The sequence below is a fragment of the Mustela putorius genome, unplaced genomic scaffold (assembly GCF_011764305.1).
Source record: "Mustela putorius furo isolate JIRA1106 unplaced genomic scaffold, ASM1176430v1.1 tig00003942_pilon_pilon_pilon, whole genome shotgun sequence".
Lineage (NCBI taxonomy): Eukaryota > Metazoa > Chordata > Mammalia > Carnivora > Mustelidae > Mustela > Mustela putorius.
This window is the reverse complement of record NW_025422087.1, coordinates 13,988,545-14,002,695: the sequence shown is the minus strand read 5'-3', so window position 1 is coordinate 14,002,695 and position 14,151 is coordinate 13,988,545. Positions and strand designations below refer to the sequence as shown.

The following is a 14,151-nucleotide window of genomic DNA, read 5'->3' as shown; positions in this document are numbered from 1 at the left end:
GGGGATACCGGCAGCCTGGGAAGTGGGTCCTGACATCTCTGGAGATTTCTCAGACTTGACCCTCTGGTAGGCAGCTCTAAGGGTGCAGGAACATTTGAAAACCAGCCTGGGTTCCCCAAGCCCACAGAGATGCCCCATGGGCATATGGAATCTGCATTTGAACAGGTCCCCCTCAGGGAATTCTGATGCAAATGATACAGAGAACAGAGTTTGAGAAACTGTAAAATGCAGTTCTCAGGTTTCCAAACTTTTCTGAGGAGGACATTGTAAAAAACCCATGTTCTGGTCCAAAATACAAGCCCTTTGCACACGAGTGAACAGAGCAGAGGCTTCCAGGGCTCAGCTACTTTGTGCTGTTTTTATTCCATCTCATTTCTTAAATGCTGCCCTCGGCCAACTAGATGCATTTGCAAACCACATCCTGGGGAAAAAGCAACACTGAGTAGAGGGTTTCCGGGTTTTCTCCCTCCTCTTTACAATAAAACTCCAACTAGCCATCCCCGCGCAAGATCACCGCCACTCCCTGTGCTTGGATTAGAAGTGCATCATGACCAACTCTCCCAGTGAGGTTTCTGCCACGGGATATGTGGTTTGACCTTGCAGAGCCATGGTCCCCGACACTGGACAAAGTCAGTCGGGAGCTGCCGTGAAGCCCTCAGTGGTTGACTCCTGTGGGGAGAGAGAGCCTGCCGAGCCCAAAGGACCACCTGGGTGAGCCCGCCGGGAACAGGAGCTGAGGCCCCCAGCGAGTGGCACCCCATGGGGTTGGAGCCCCATTCCTGAGAAGGAGGAAGGGAGGGGAGGGGAGGGGAGAAGGGGAACTGCCTGCAGGGGTGCACCACAGAGCCTGTCTTCTCTGAGAGATGGGGGCGGGGGTGGAGAAGGCAGGGGCAGGCCCAGCAGGTGAACAGGTTGTGTGCACCTGTCACCCTCCCTCTTTGGGCTCCCTAGACTCCGGGGAGGAGGGCAGGCGTGAATGAGTCCCGTCCCTGACTGAGTGGGCTTGTTTGCACAGTTAAAGGAGCCAAAATGCATTTGTAGTAAGAGGAGAAACCATCCCAGTGGAATGGCCGGAGCATAGCTGGAGGGGCAGAGATGCGCTCCTGACCTGTGGGTTTCTTTTTCTTTCTCACTTTACAAGTGGAAAAGTCAGATCCTCCTGTACTTTGGAAGCTTAATCTGTCCTGGGAACAAAGCTACCCAACCCTTCTTGCGGGGTGTCCCCAGGCCCCTCCGGAGCACTGCCCAGACAGGAAAAGGAGGGCGGGGCTGGCAGACAGCTCTTTGCTGGCCTTCTGAGGCAAGCATGCGTAGAACCTGCCTCCCACCCACCGGGCTCTGTGACTCTGGGCAGGACCGTGCCCTGCGTGCCGTACCGCCATTCGCGCCCCACCCGACCGCCCGCATGGAGTCACAGAATATTATCCCCGTCTCCAGTGAGTCTGCAACACCATCGCCCTGACCCTTGGGCTGCCTGGTTCAGAGTGGTTGGCCATTCTGCCTGGTCGGGGAGGGCAGCGCACAGCCATCCCTCCAGGTCGCGTCGTCGCCCGGGCACTGCAACCCAAGAGCCAGCATGTGACAACAGGGCTCAGTGGACCACAGCCCCATCGAGCCATGGTGCGGTCACACCTACAATGACCACGCACTCCGTGCCACCAGCAGGCCTCACTGAAGCCCCACAGAAGCCCCCTGGGCGCCTAGCTGATTCTTCAAGGCAAATAACTGGTTATTCTTCGGCCACATTTCGAAATGTCACCAACGATCGCATTTAGGATGGCGTGTTTCAGTCCAAACTACTGGCGTCAGTACAAGTGATTTGGAAAAAATTCAGTAATTCTATTTATAACATAAACTGAAGCCAGTGGAATGGTCTTCAGCTGCGCTTGCTAGGGGTATAACACAGAACAGCGAGCACATGGGCATAGACAGCTTCAAGCAGCAGCAAAGAACAAGAGAGAAAGAGAGAGAGAAGAGAGACCTCGACCCCAGGGAACAGAATCGCACCAGCCGTGTGTGGAGAGTGCCTGGCCCACTAGACCTCAGCAGGTGAGCTAAACAGTTCCATGACAGGGGCTTTACCTGCATTTACAAACCTTCCATAGGGTTCACCGCGAGGACTATGGATTTGAACACATTGCCTCCCAGGCACCGGACCTGTCTTCTCACGTGTGTTCCTGACCTCATCCTTCGGTGCCTGGCAAGTCCGAAAGGGATGGGGAGAGGAAAGAGCTAGAAGGGTGGCCCCTTCTCATCTGCTCTTCTGGTCCCCCAAACTCAGCTTCTCGTGGGCCTCCTACTGAAAACCCTCACATTCCTGCTTCTTGAGGTTCACACGGTCTAGACTCCCGCCCCACCTGGGCCAAAAGTTTGCTGCGTGCGGATAAGGAACCCTTGCCCCCTGAACTCCATCGGCGCAGGAACACATCATGGCTTGCGTGGGCCACCCCCCCGCACTTGTGCCTTTGTGAGTGCCCTCCTCTGTTAAAATGTATTCAAAATTCTATTTTGTGACCTTGCTGCTGGAGAGACAAGTAGAGCCCAGGCTGGATTCGCTATCACAATTCTTTCATTATTAGTAGTATATTCTTTTTTCCCTTCTGATTTTAAGAGAAATTAAAATGAAGAAGTTTTTGCAGACTCTGAAAGTGGTCCTCAGGCCCTGAGCTTGTTGCTCCTGATGGTTGAGAAGTCCCTGGGTCACAACTGGGGAGGGAGGGGCGACCTGAGCAGGTCACATGTCCTTCTCTGCAAAGCTAACCAGCCCACCCCTCCAGGCAAGCGAGGACCCCAGAGAGACCAGCAAAGCCCACCCCTGTGGCCCGATCGGGGCTGGGGCTGCTGCGTGGCCCTAGGCCAGTGCACTGGGTGGGGACAGGCTCCAGAAGGGGCTCAGCTGACCAAGCCAAGTGCACACGTGCACGCACGCGCACACACACACAGACACACACAGTGCACTAAGTCACGGTCACCAGGAGCCAGCAACTCAGCTTCCCGACGTTACACAGCACATGGTATAGTTCACACGCTCTGAGCCTACGTCCCAATGCAGCAAACCTCCCAACGTAGTACCCGAACAAAACTAACACCAGACTCATTTCCACCTGCATCCTCTCAATTGGTCTTGTTTCTTGGGCTTCTGATCCTTCCATCCAGACCACCTGTGTTCCCACCTCTCGACATGGCTTCATGTCGGTGTTTAAATTTGGCCTCCAGGCTCTGTGCTTCCTCAGGCCCGTGAGCCTGGCAGCTGCCACTCCTCAGCTCGTGCAATGTCACAGTAGGCCCCAGGAAGCTCTGGCTGCACGTGGCCTGATACCCTGGCCTCTGCTGAAGGGTCCAGAGTGGCCAGCACCTGAGTATGGACGGAAAGCAGCCAGACACCCTGCGGTGAGGATTCTTTCCTCCATACCGGTCCGGTGGAGAGACTCACAGCTGTGAACTCGGGGGACCACCGTGGGTGCTCCAGGGTTTAGTGCTGAGCAAGACAGGCAAAGCATAAAGAATATCCCCAGTCAGCTCTCTTGCGTGAGAAACTATGTGCACCTGCTTGTTTGTGCCAAGCTTTGTGCTTGTTTGAACATGGGAATGGCAATAGGAAACAATAAAGAGACGGGTTGCCCTGGATGGGAGGGGGTAGAAAGGGGGCAGGGGTAGGGCCTCTCTGAGGACACTTCCTGTGCTGTTCTGACTTGAGAATCATGTTGGTGTCTCAGGTCATCACAGACTGGGATGGGGGAGATTTAAAATAGCATCACAAACGGAATCCAGTGGCCCTAATGGTATTTCAAATGAGCCAAATCACTAGACTTATAGGGGACAGGGGTGCGGAGTACAGGACTCTCGGCAATGACTTTGGAATGACATGTTTTAAGTCAGTGAATGGTGCCCTCTGGTTGGATTCATTTCTGCTGCACTATGGCTCCCCCATTCTGAAACTACTCTAGCTGTATCCTAGCACTTAGCAGGTAAGTGAACACGTCGCACACAGTGAGAGAGGTTTCTCACTGTTGGAGAAGATGCTCATAATAAGAAGAGGTGGGGAGGCTCCAGTGACCCGTTCAGCATGGGAGGGGAACCAAGGTCAGTGTGAACTTATACACACACGTGGACAGGGATACAGTCGTATGCTGGTGGACACACATGTAAGCCACGTCCTAGCTCCGTTCACCAAGGAGGCTCGCAAAGAGTGACACCAGGAAAAGGGGAAACCAATGTCTGGGCCTTCATTTCTTCCTTCCTTTCGTTCTCTCTCTCTCTCTCTCTTTTTTTTTTAGAGAGTGGGGGTTGGGGGGAAGAACAGAGGGAGGAGAGAGAATCTTAAGCAGATTCCACGCCAAGCATAGAGCCCGAGGCAGGGCTGGACCTCATGACCCCGAAATCATGACCCGAGCGGAAACCAAGAATCAGATGCTCAACCGACTCAGCCACCCCAGGGGCCCCTAGACCTTGATTTCTAAGTCCATTTTCCAATCAGAGAACCAGGTCTGCTTGGGGAAGTGAAGAGTTTCCGGGCTGCGGGAAGGAGCACGAAGATAAGCCTGGAGCGCCCTATGACGACGGGAAGCGAGGAGGGGCTCCAGAAGGGTGAGGACCAAGGGTGGGAGGGGCAAGCTGCAAGAGGCCCACCCGCCAGACATGCGGTGAGTTGGGCGACAAAATCTCAGTGCGTTCCATGCGATTGAACAGAAGCACCCATGTCTCCACACTGACACCAGCAAACAGACGAGGGGAAGGAGAAGCTTGTCCGTGTCGTAAAAGGAGTGCAGATGACAGGAGTGGAAATCCCCACTTGGAAGCCAGCACAGTTGTGACCATGTCAGGCCAGAGCCGTTCTAAGAGGGGAATGTAGGGGGAGAAAGCATGAGAAACAAGATGTATCTACCCAGAAAACATTTACTAATTAGAAAGGAAAAACTGGTTAACCCCACAACGGAGAAATCTGGCTCCTACCACCGAGGTCACGTGAACAAAATGACCATCACTTTTTATAAAAAGAGACATAAAGTGGTGACTGGGTGGCTCAGTGGGTTGAGCGGCTGCCTTTGGTTCAGGTCATGATCCCAGGGTCGTGGGATCAAGCCCCACATCCAGCCCCACATCCAGCTCCCTGCTCAGCCAGAAGCTTCTCTCTCTTCCTCTGACTGCTGCTCTGCCTACTTGTGCTCGCTCTTTCTCTCTCTCTCTCTCTCTCTGTGAAATAAAATCTTTTTAAAAAAGAGAGAGAAAGAGATAAAGACAGCACATGATCGTGGGCTAGGAAAGGATGCGTGGGGGACATTTGGCAAACTTTGAAGCCAGTCTCCCAGGAAAATCAGAGGAACGGTAGTTTGATGCTTTGATGAGTGCACTACGGTTAGGCCCCTCTATTTAGGGAATGAACACGAAACTATAGAGAGCTCAATACTTTAAAATGTTCAGAAAAATAATTGTGTGTGTTTGTGTGTATATGTGTGTCTGTGTGTACATATGCATGTCTGTGTGTGTGCGAGTCCATGTATGAGTGTGTGTGCATGTCCGTGTGTGGATGTCTCTGTGTGTGCACGTCTGTGTGTGTCTACGTCCAAGTGTGTATCTGTGTGTGTGCATATCCGTGTGTGCTCATCCATGTGTGTGACCGTGTGCATGTCCGTGTGTGTGCATGTCCATGCCTGTGGGGGGGGTAGAGAACGAATGGTTAAGCAGGTACAGTAAAATGTTAACATTTAGGGAATCTAAGTAAAATCTACATGCAAATTCTGTGTTCTATGTCTTTTCCAAGTCTGAAATTATTCAGTTTAAAAAAACCTCACACGAACATTAGCCGTTCATATTAACAACCAAAGTCACCCTTTTGAAGCATTTCAACTCAAAGCGACTGGAAAGCTACTTCTAGGCTGACAAACAGCACATAACACGGTTTTAAACCGATGTGTGATGTGGTTTTTCTGGGACCCCGGCCACTTTCATGTCGTTCAGTCTGGTGATGATAAACCCTAGAACATTTCTGACAAGATGCGAAGAATCACGGAGCGGGACACCCTTTTGCTGAGAAGTTGTATTGTAAACATCTCTGATGTTCTGTATGTGTGCGCTGTTCTGACATCTCAGGACACCTATCTGGCTGGAGAGGGCCTCCGGTGGGTGAGCCAGTTCCTGGAGACCGTCAGGGGCTCCGTGTTCCTTTGCTCTACAGGCTGACCACGCAGGGCTGAGGACACAGCACTCCTCCATCTCCATCATCCCAGGGCAGGGACCAGGAGAGCAGGGAGGGACACCTGAGTAGCCCCAAGCTACTGCGGAGTCATTCACACTGGCCAGAATGGGGCCATTCAGCTGCCCGGACTCTCCCGTTGGCCTGAGCCTTCCCTCACTCCCATCTTGTGACCTGACCACATGGGGTCTTCACTGCGAGCCCACAAGCCTCTGCCTCCAGCACCTGGGAGTCCAAGAACCATGCTCCTGGGCCTCTCCTCAGCCTCCCCTCGTGGCTGCACCAGGTTGACAATCTTGTAAAGGAACACAGGGTAGAAGTCAGGATCATGCTGTCTTATGGTGGCTGCACCCCGGCGGTGGACAAGGCAGAAAGCTCCTGGTCTCATTGGGAGCAAAGGTTGGCATCAGGGCAGCCTGAAGGCCCTTGCAGGTCTCCTGCTGACTCCTGGGCTCTGCTGCCCAGGGAGAGCTTGGGCTGTGCAGGGCAGCTGGGGAGCCTGTCCTTTGTGGCTTGCCAGGATTTGCACTCGGGCGCTGGACAGTGCCCCAGGGCAGAGCTGTTCCCTGTACTCCCGGCTACTGCTTTTTCTTTGTTCCCATCCACCAGTGCTTGCAGCTCTTTTTCAAAAGACTTTCCCCCACACAGGAAGAAAGCAAGACATCTGAGAATTTGCTCTCCCTCCTGCCTGCCTCTCACTTGGGAGCCTTTGGTCAGTGACCGAGAGCACGGATTGTGAGCTCTGGCTTCCTCACCCCAGGGATGCAGAGCTTACATGCGAGCCTCCTCCACAGGACCCCAGAAGCTCCCCAGGGGGGTTGGCCTGAGACCCTCGTAGCCCTGCTCAGCATCCTCATCTTCCCTGTGGTTTCTGGAACCCGTCTTAGGGCCCCCACGAACTGCACAAGAACGCTGTAAGCTTCGATGGGGCCAAACGATGGACACAGATCACATGGCCTCGTTATCACTCTGGGCGTTCTGGAACCTGTCCTACCCATGAACCTCCAGGACCAGGCCCCAACCAGACCCAAAGCTTGGATTTCTCTGCTAACCTACAGACGCCCACCTGTTAATTCTCCGGGGAACAGTCCAGCCCCAGACTGGGAGGCTCGGACCTCTCACCATCGCTCAGGGTCCTGTGGCTGACCGGTCCCGCAGGGACACACTCAGGCCCCTGTGTCTGGTCATTCGGATGGCCAGGGTGCCTCTTCACATCCTTTCCTGGGTCGGACAGTTTCAGAGGCAGTGGCTGCCAAGCTCCTGGAGCAGGAAGGGCCCCTCTCCTGATTTCGGGGCTGACACCTAGGGGCAGATCTGTTGGAGGCGGGGGGAGGGGCAGAGCCAGGCCAGGCAGGAGGACACAGGCCAGTTGAGAGCAGGCCTGGGCAGGTGGTGTTCCCTATAGAGTGTTATTCCAGGAAAGGGACAGGCTGATTGCACTCAATTTGCGTCACCAAAAATAGAGTTGTTTGTGTCCCCGCCTCCTGTCTCTGTTTATCTCTCATCCTCCGAGGGGCAGGAGGAGGCCCCACGGCCTTACCTCCGTGGTTGGCAGAGGTGGCAAAGGGATTGCTGAGGCTTGTGAAACCTCTGGTCCTCCAGCCAGACCGCGTCCACCCTGCCCGGGATGCCCGGACAATGCGCGAGGAGGGTGCGGGCAGTGACCCCTCCCTTCTCCACCTTCCCGCTGCTAGGGGTTCAGGACCCCACAGGCATGTCAGCAAACCTTCTCGAGCACTCACGGGGTTCTACATGTTGTGATCCACTTCAACCTCCTAAAGACACCATGTGGGCGGGTTGGTTACTGTTCTGGTCTCCCAAGAGGAAGTCGCTTGCCAAAGGCCACGGAGCTGGGAGTGGCAGGGCTGGGCCAAACCCTCTCTTTCCCTGCGAGGCCCTTCTTCTCAACAATGAGCAGCCTCAGATGCATTGTCTGTGCACCAAGGACAGAATGTGTACCCAGGCTTTCGAGATTCATAGCACACAGACCACCTGCTGATTGCTGATGAGCTTCTGGGCCTTCGCCAGGGTCACCTCAATCAGGTTCGTCCAGACGTTTCTACTGCAGGGCTCTGGGCCCTGCACAAACAGCCCAGGCTTGCCCACTCTGGGCCTCTACCTTTGCCTCAGTGATACTTCCTCCCTCAGATAAACTCCTAGTAAGTGCGACAGCAAAAAAGAAAAAAAAGAAAAAGTTTCTTTTGGGTCCAGCTCAGTGCTGTTCCAGGGTCCTACCCTTAATTTATGGACACGGCTTTGGCCGACAGCTGAAAGCAGAAGCCTCTCTAGTGTCTCTCCCCAGAAAGGCCGGCAGGATGGCTGGCCTCAGCCCGCTGCCCCATGCTGGCACCGAGGGGATGGGAGGGAGGAACAGTAAAGCTAAGTATGGGCCAGGGCCCACACTTGGCACCGAGAAACAGCAGCGGCGAAGGTCTGTGAACCTGTGAGCGCGTTTCACGGACCCACGGAAAAGAGCTAGAGGCATGGCGTTGGCTCCAACGTTCCTTCCAGAAGGTTTCTAACCCACAGTCATGACCTCGGATGGATTGACAGGGAGGAAATGTATTTTGGTCGATCAGAACGCACAGACATTTTAACTGGTTGGACTGGATAGAATAATCAGAGTACAGAGGAGGGAATGGCACATGGGGAAAGTACTATGTGTTTCATTTACACACTTGCACACACACACACATGCATACACTGAGTCACAATGCATTCCTTACTGTGGATCCCGTCCAAAAACTGTGGGCAAGCCACTGGCTCGTCCAAATCCCGACCTTCCCTTCTACTTTCTATGCTGCCTCCTCAGAGAACGAGACCTCTGGAAGTTTTCTAAGCCTCCTGGAAACTTTTCTGAGCAGTCCTGGTCCTGGACGCGCAGGGGGGAGGTGTTGCTGCCAGCCTGAGGCCATATGGATGTGCCCCCACCGTCCTTGCAGGGGGGCGGGGGTGGGATTGAGGGAGGAGCTTGGTCCCCCAGGAACGCCCTGGGCATGTCCTCCACTCTGACTGTTGTCTCACTCGGGTCCTCCAGTCTGAAGAGTTGCCCAGGGAATCTCCATGGCAACCACCAAGAGAGGATGGAGATCACCTAATTTTGGATATCACTTAATAATCAAATGGTGGCAAACGATACAGGAAAAGGACAGATGATACCAATAATGTTCTTCAGTGCCATAACCATGATCACGTGCTGACCCCAAAACCCTCATGTGTATTTGTCTGTAGCCACTGAGACTCGAGGCGGGTTGTGGGGGCTAGGAGGGCAGGACACACGGTGATGTCTCCAGTTCCCAAGGCATTCTGTGGCCCTTCCACCTGAGACCAGACTCCTCCCCTGGCATCTGTGACCCCTCTCTGAGCAGCTCCTCTATTGTCTAGAGGAGAGGGTGGGAGGGAGAGAGGTGCTGGGTGGGTTTGAGGAAACAGCCCCTCTCTACCAACCAGGGGACTGGGTCTGGTCCCAGCTCTGACCCTCAGCACACAGGGACCTGAGCAAGTCACTTAGTCTGTGAGCATCAGGGTCTCCCCTCTCCAGTGGAAATAAAAAGGACTTGCATGATTCTTTCCATTTATTTATTTGAAAGAGAGAGAGCACGCATGTGCATGAGTGGGGAGAGGGGCAGAGGGAGAGGGACAGAATCTCAAGCAATCTCCCCACTGAATGGGGAGCCCAACGTGGGGCTTGATCTCATGACCCTGATATCAGGACCTGAGCTGAGAGCAAGAGTCTGACATTTAACCAATTGAGCCACCCAGGCGCCCCTAAAGATTTGCATTACTTACAGGGTTACAAAGATTAGTGAAGATCTCACAACCAAACCATGTGCTATAAACTCAGTTTAGATTCAGCTGATGTGCAAAGATGTGCAAAGGCCAGAAGTGAAGGAATGGAGATGATCTTTCACCCAAATGGAGATCAAGAGAGCGGGGTGCTTATATTTACATCAGAGAAAATGGATTTAAGGCAAACGCTGTCATAAGAGACAAAGGAAGACACTGTATAACAATAAAGGGCCAATCTGCCCCTACCCAACACAAGCACACAGGGACAGAACTGAAGGGAGAAGCAGTCCCATCACGGCAGGACACTTCAGCACCCACTGTCAATAAAGGACAGAACGTCTGACAGAAGATCCACAAGGAGGGGCGCCTGGGTGGCTGAGTGGGCTAAAGCTTCTGCCTTCAGCTCAGGTCATGGTCTCAGGGTCCTGGGATCAAGCCCCACATCGGGCTCTCCACTCAGCGGGGAGCCTGCTTTCTCCCCCCTCTCTCTCTCTGCCTGCCTTTCTGCCTACTTGTGATTTCCCTCTGTCAAATAAATAAATAAAATCCTTAGGGGGGAAAAAAAAAAGATCCATAAGGAAACTGAGGACTCGAACAACACTGGACCAGTGCCCTTAACAGGTTCATGAGGAGCATCCCCCCGCAACGGCACACTCCTCTCTCTGGAACCGACCACACATTAGATCACAACCCTGCCAAGTATCTCTTTCAACCACGACAGAATCAAACTAGAAATTGAGGGCATAAGGAAGAAGGGAAATTCACAACACGGCAGAAATTAAACCAATGCTACGTTGAAAAAGAAGACCTCAAGTAACAACATCACTTTAGCCGGAAAAGGACCAACCAAGTGCAACTTTGGCACAAGAAAGACACGGAAGCCCCCACCGGGTCCCTTCTTCTTCCAGCAAGGCTCTTCCCATGTCTTGTACTGTAACACCTTGTTTTATTTGAGACTCTTTTATTCACAAATAACTGAAACCAACTGGAACCAGTTTAATCCAAAGCGGGGGGAAAAAAAAAAAAAGAATAGAGGGCGGCAAATGTGCCAAGAGCTCGGGAGTGTCTCACAGATGGCAAGGGGGAGGTGGAGCCAGGCTTTGGGGCGTCCGTGGGACCTGAACTGAGAACCTTCAAGCTGTCCGGACACACAGGACAGCTCTGGGTCGGTCTGTCTCTGGGACCATGAGCATCACGCCTCATTCTCCGGGAGGTCAGCCCGCCTTTCCAGCCTGCCTGCTTCCCCGAGTTAGGGCAGCCCCACCGTGGTGCCAGCCCCTCTCAGGCAGGCGAACACCTGCTCCCTCCCTGATCCCAGGCAGAGGCAGTGATTGGCATGGGGGGTTGCGTGTCCACTTGGGTCCAACCAACTCTCTTTTGTGCAACTTCCTATTGGAACACTGGAGCCTCTTGTCAGAAACGTGAACAGACATGCGGTGTTTGCATATAACTTCAGGAGGCTCACCAATCCTCTGGGGCAGAACGGTGACCCAGGGACCCCAGATGAAGACTCCCTGGGTGGGAGAGTTTGATGGCTTTCCCTCTTTTATCCACGAAGGAGGCGTGTCAGTAATGTCCTGTGCACAAAGGGAATGTCCACCTTCCAGAGGCCCGTCTTCCAGCCTGATGACAAAGTGCTCCTTGGATACGAATGCAGCGACAGCAATGAGAGTTTCCCTCCCTTTTCCGGCTGACTATGGCACCCACGCGTCCTGATACCGAGTTCCCGTGCCTCTCCTCCAGCACAGCGCCAGCCAGCCCTGCCAGCCAGCAGCACTCACCTGGGGCTTTGTGGCCGGATCTTACACTATGTCCGCCACACCTGTCATGCCCACACTGTCCCCCTGAAATGTAGAAGGATCCCCATCTCCTTTCCTTCCTTATTTGGCACCTGGATGCAGTGAGCCGTAAGCCCCGCGTGTCCTATCCACGACTCCCTGGACAGGTACCCTTCCTACCACGTGGCTCAAGCCACGTGCCTCTGCCAGGATTCTGGCAGTGAGCCATAAGCCCCGCATGTCCGATCCACAACTCCCTGGACAGGTACCCTTCCTACCACGTGGCCTAAGCCACATGCCTCTGCCAGGATTCACGAAAGATAAAAGCAGAACCCTAGCTCCAGCCGACCTCAGGGAGGGAAAGCTATCAGCTCATGACATCAGATCATGCCACCGGGAAGTCCCAAGTCAAGAGATCTAAGATCAGGTCCAGCTGTATCTAGGGACTGAAGAAGGTCCTGCAGACCACGCCTGTTCCACTTGGCCCTCTGTCAGCCTCATCCCAGACAGGACTTAGCCACAACGAGCCCCCGCCAGCTCTGGGTTTATATTCTCCTGCCAGCATCCCTGGCAGAAGACTCGAATCATGCATGTGTGGTCCCCCATGCCCGTCTCTCTGGCGAGGGAGATGAGAGACCTTCTCTGGCCAGATCGGGTCCCACACTTGTCCTGGACTTGGTCCCCTCAACTGCCAGTGGGTTTTCCAACCAGAACCTCATGAGTGAAAGGGGGTCTTCCAAGGAAAGTCAGGGGCATCGTCAGAAGAAGGAGCAGAAAGAAATTAAGAAATTCAAAGTTCCATTACCTTCCCCCCGCCATTCTCAGAATCATGTTTTTACGGCATTTTTCATGCCCCAGAGCAAAGACAGCTACATTAAAGCTCAGCATCAACTTGGGGGAGGGGATCTCTCCACTCGGCGGACCCCGAAACGCCTGGACTCCCAGATAGATCAGCAATGGAATAGAAGTAGGAACCTGCACTGTCCTGGCTCACACCCTGGACAAGAACACAGGTCTGTTTCCAGGCTTCGGTCCTTATGATAGTGTTATCCCCTTGAGAGTAATTTTACATACATGGAGCTACACTTTGCAATCCTGACTCAGGATTATCATAACCACAGATAACTCAAGGGACTATCGAGGCCACCTAGAATTTGTTTTGCTAGAATCCCACATGAGGGGTTCTGACCAAGCACACAGTAGACCCCAGTTTTTTCTCATCATGCAAGAACCAACCTAACTTGGGCTGTATTGTCTCATCTCTGAGCTTAAGAGGAAGTGATTGGATTTGCTTCCTAAGTCCCGTTTGATACGAACACTTGCCTTGCCTATTAAACAATGGGCTCCAAAAAGCAAATAAGATCGTGTATGTGAATGAACTTTGAAAATTATAAAGTACAATACAAGAGCAAGCTGTTGTTATTATTAAATAACAAACAGTTGTTTATTAAAACACTGAACAGTTACTTTCTAAATATGTACTGTCTTTTGAGCATCCTGGCATTTTCTGGGGCTATGAATATGAGTAAGAAGGTCTCCAGCAGCTCACTTTCTAGCAGTGAGCAGACTCGTGAAGAAGGAATTGGTATACGATGGAACCAGAGGTGCAGGAGCACCCCAGTCTCTTGGGAGCACTCCCCAGGGAGAGAAGGCATGGGAAGAAGCAGCCAAGAATGGGAGTCATCCCACTGGCTGAAGCACGGGCAGGACTGATGTACTGCCCAAGACACAACAGGATAAAAGACTGAGCATGGACAAGCCCGTGCCAGCTGGAGATTCGTCCAAAACTTCCTAGTGGTTTCCTGGCTTATAGGCTTCGAGCTTGTGCTCCCATCACTATGTTTCTTATGCTTTAATGGACTTGCTGTCACTTTAAATAGCACGGCAGCTCAACGCTCCTTGTTCCCAAACCTTTGCTACCATCCACCATTCACTCCTTACCTCCTTCTTTCTCTTGTTTTTAATCTGTCCTTCCTCTTTCCTCAGAGGACTCTGTGGCCATTTTGCCCAGTCTGCTTTAAGGGGAAGACCCAGTTTTTCTTTGGGTGCAGAACTAAACACCCACCAATGGGCTCCTTTACATTTGGGACTTAACAGCCCACGGCAGCTAAAACTTTCCTAATTGCGCTTATTTACTGAAAAGAAATCAGTGTCGGGGCACCTGGGTGACTCAGTCAGTTAAGTGTCCAACTCTTGATTTTGGCTCAGATCATGATCTCAGGGTTGTGGGATCGAGCCCGCATCAGGCTCTTCATTCAGTCCCCACTGAATCGAGATTCTGCTTGGGATTCTTTCTCTACCCCCTCCCTCTGTTCCTCTTCCTCCTCCTCCTCTTCCTCCTCCTCTCTCTCGCTCTCTCTCAGAAGTCAATCAATCATCTTAAAAAAAAAA

At 52.9% G+C, this 14,151-nt stretch overlaps 1 long non-coding RNA gene across 1 annotated transcript; it reads left to right on the top strand.

Moving 5' to 3' along the window:
* Window positions 1–459: 459 nt before the first annotated feature.
* On the top strand, window positions 460–2,648 carry LOC123389032. The gene is made up of 2 exons (XR_006603564.1): window positions 460–711; window positions 1,142–2,648. It is a non-coding gene; the product is annotated as an uncharacterized LOC123389032 (long non-coding RNA).
* Window positions 2,649–14,151: the final 11,503 nt, after the last annotated feature.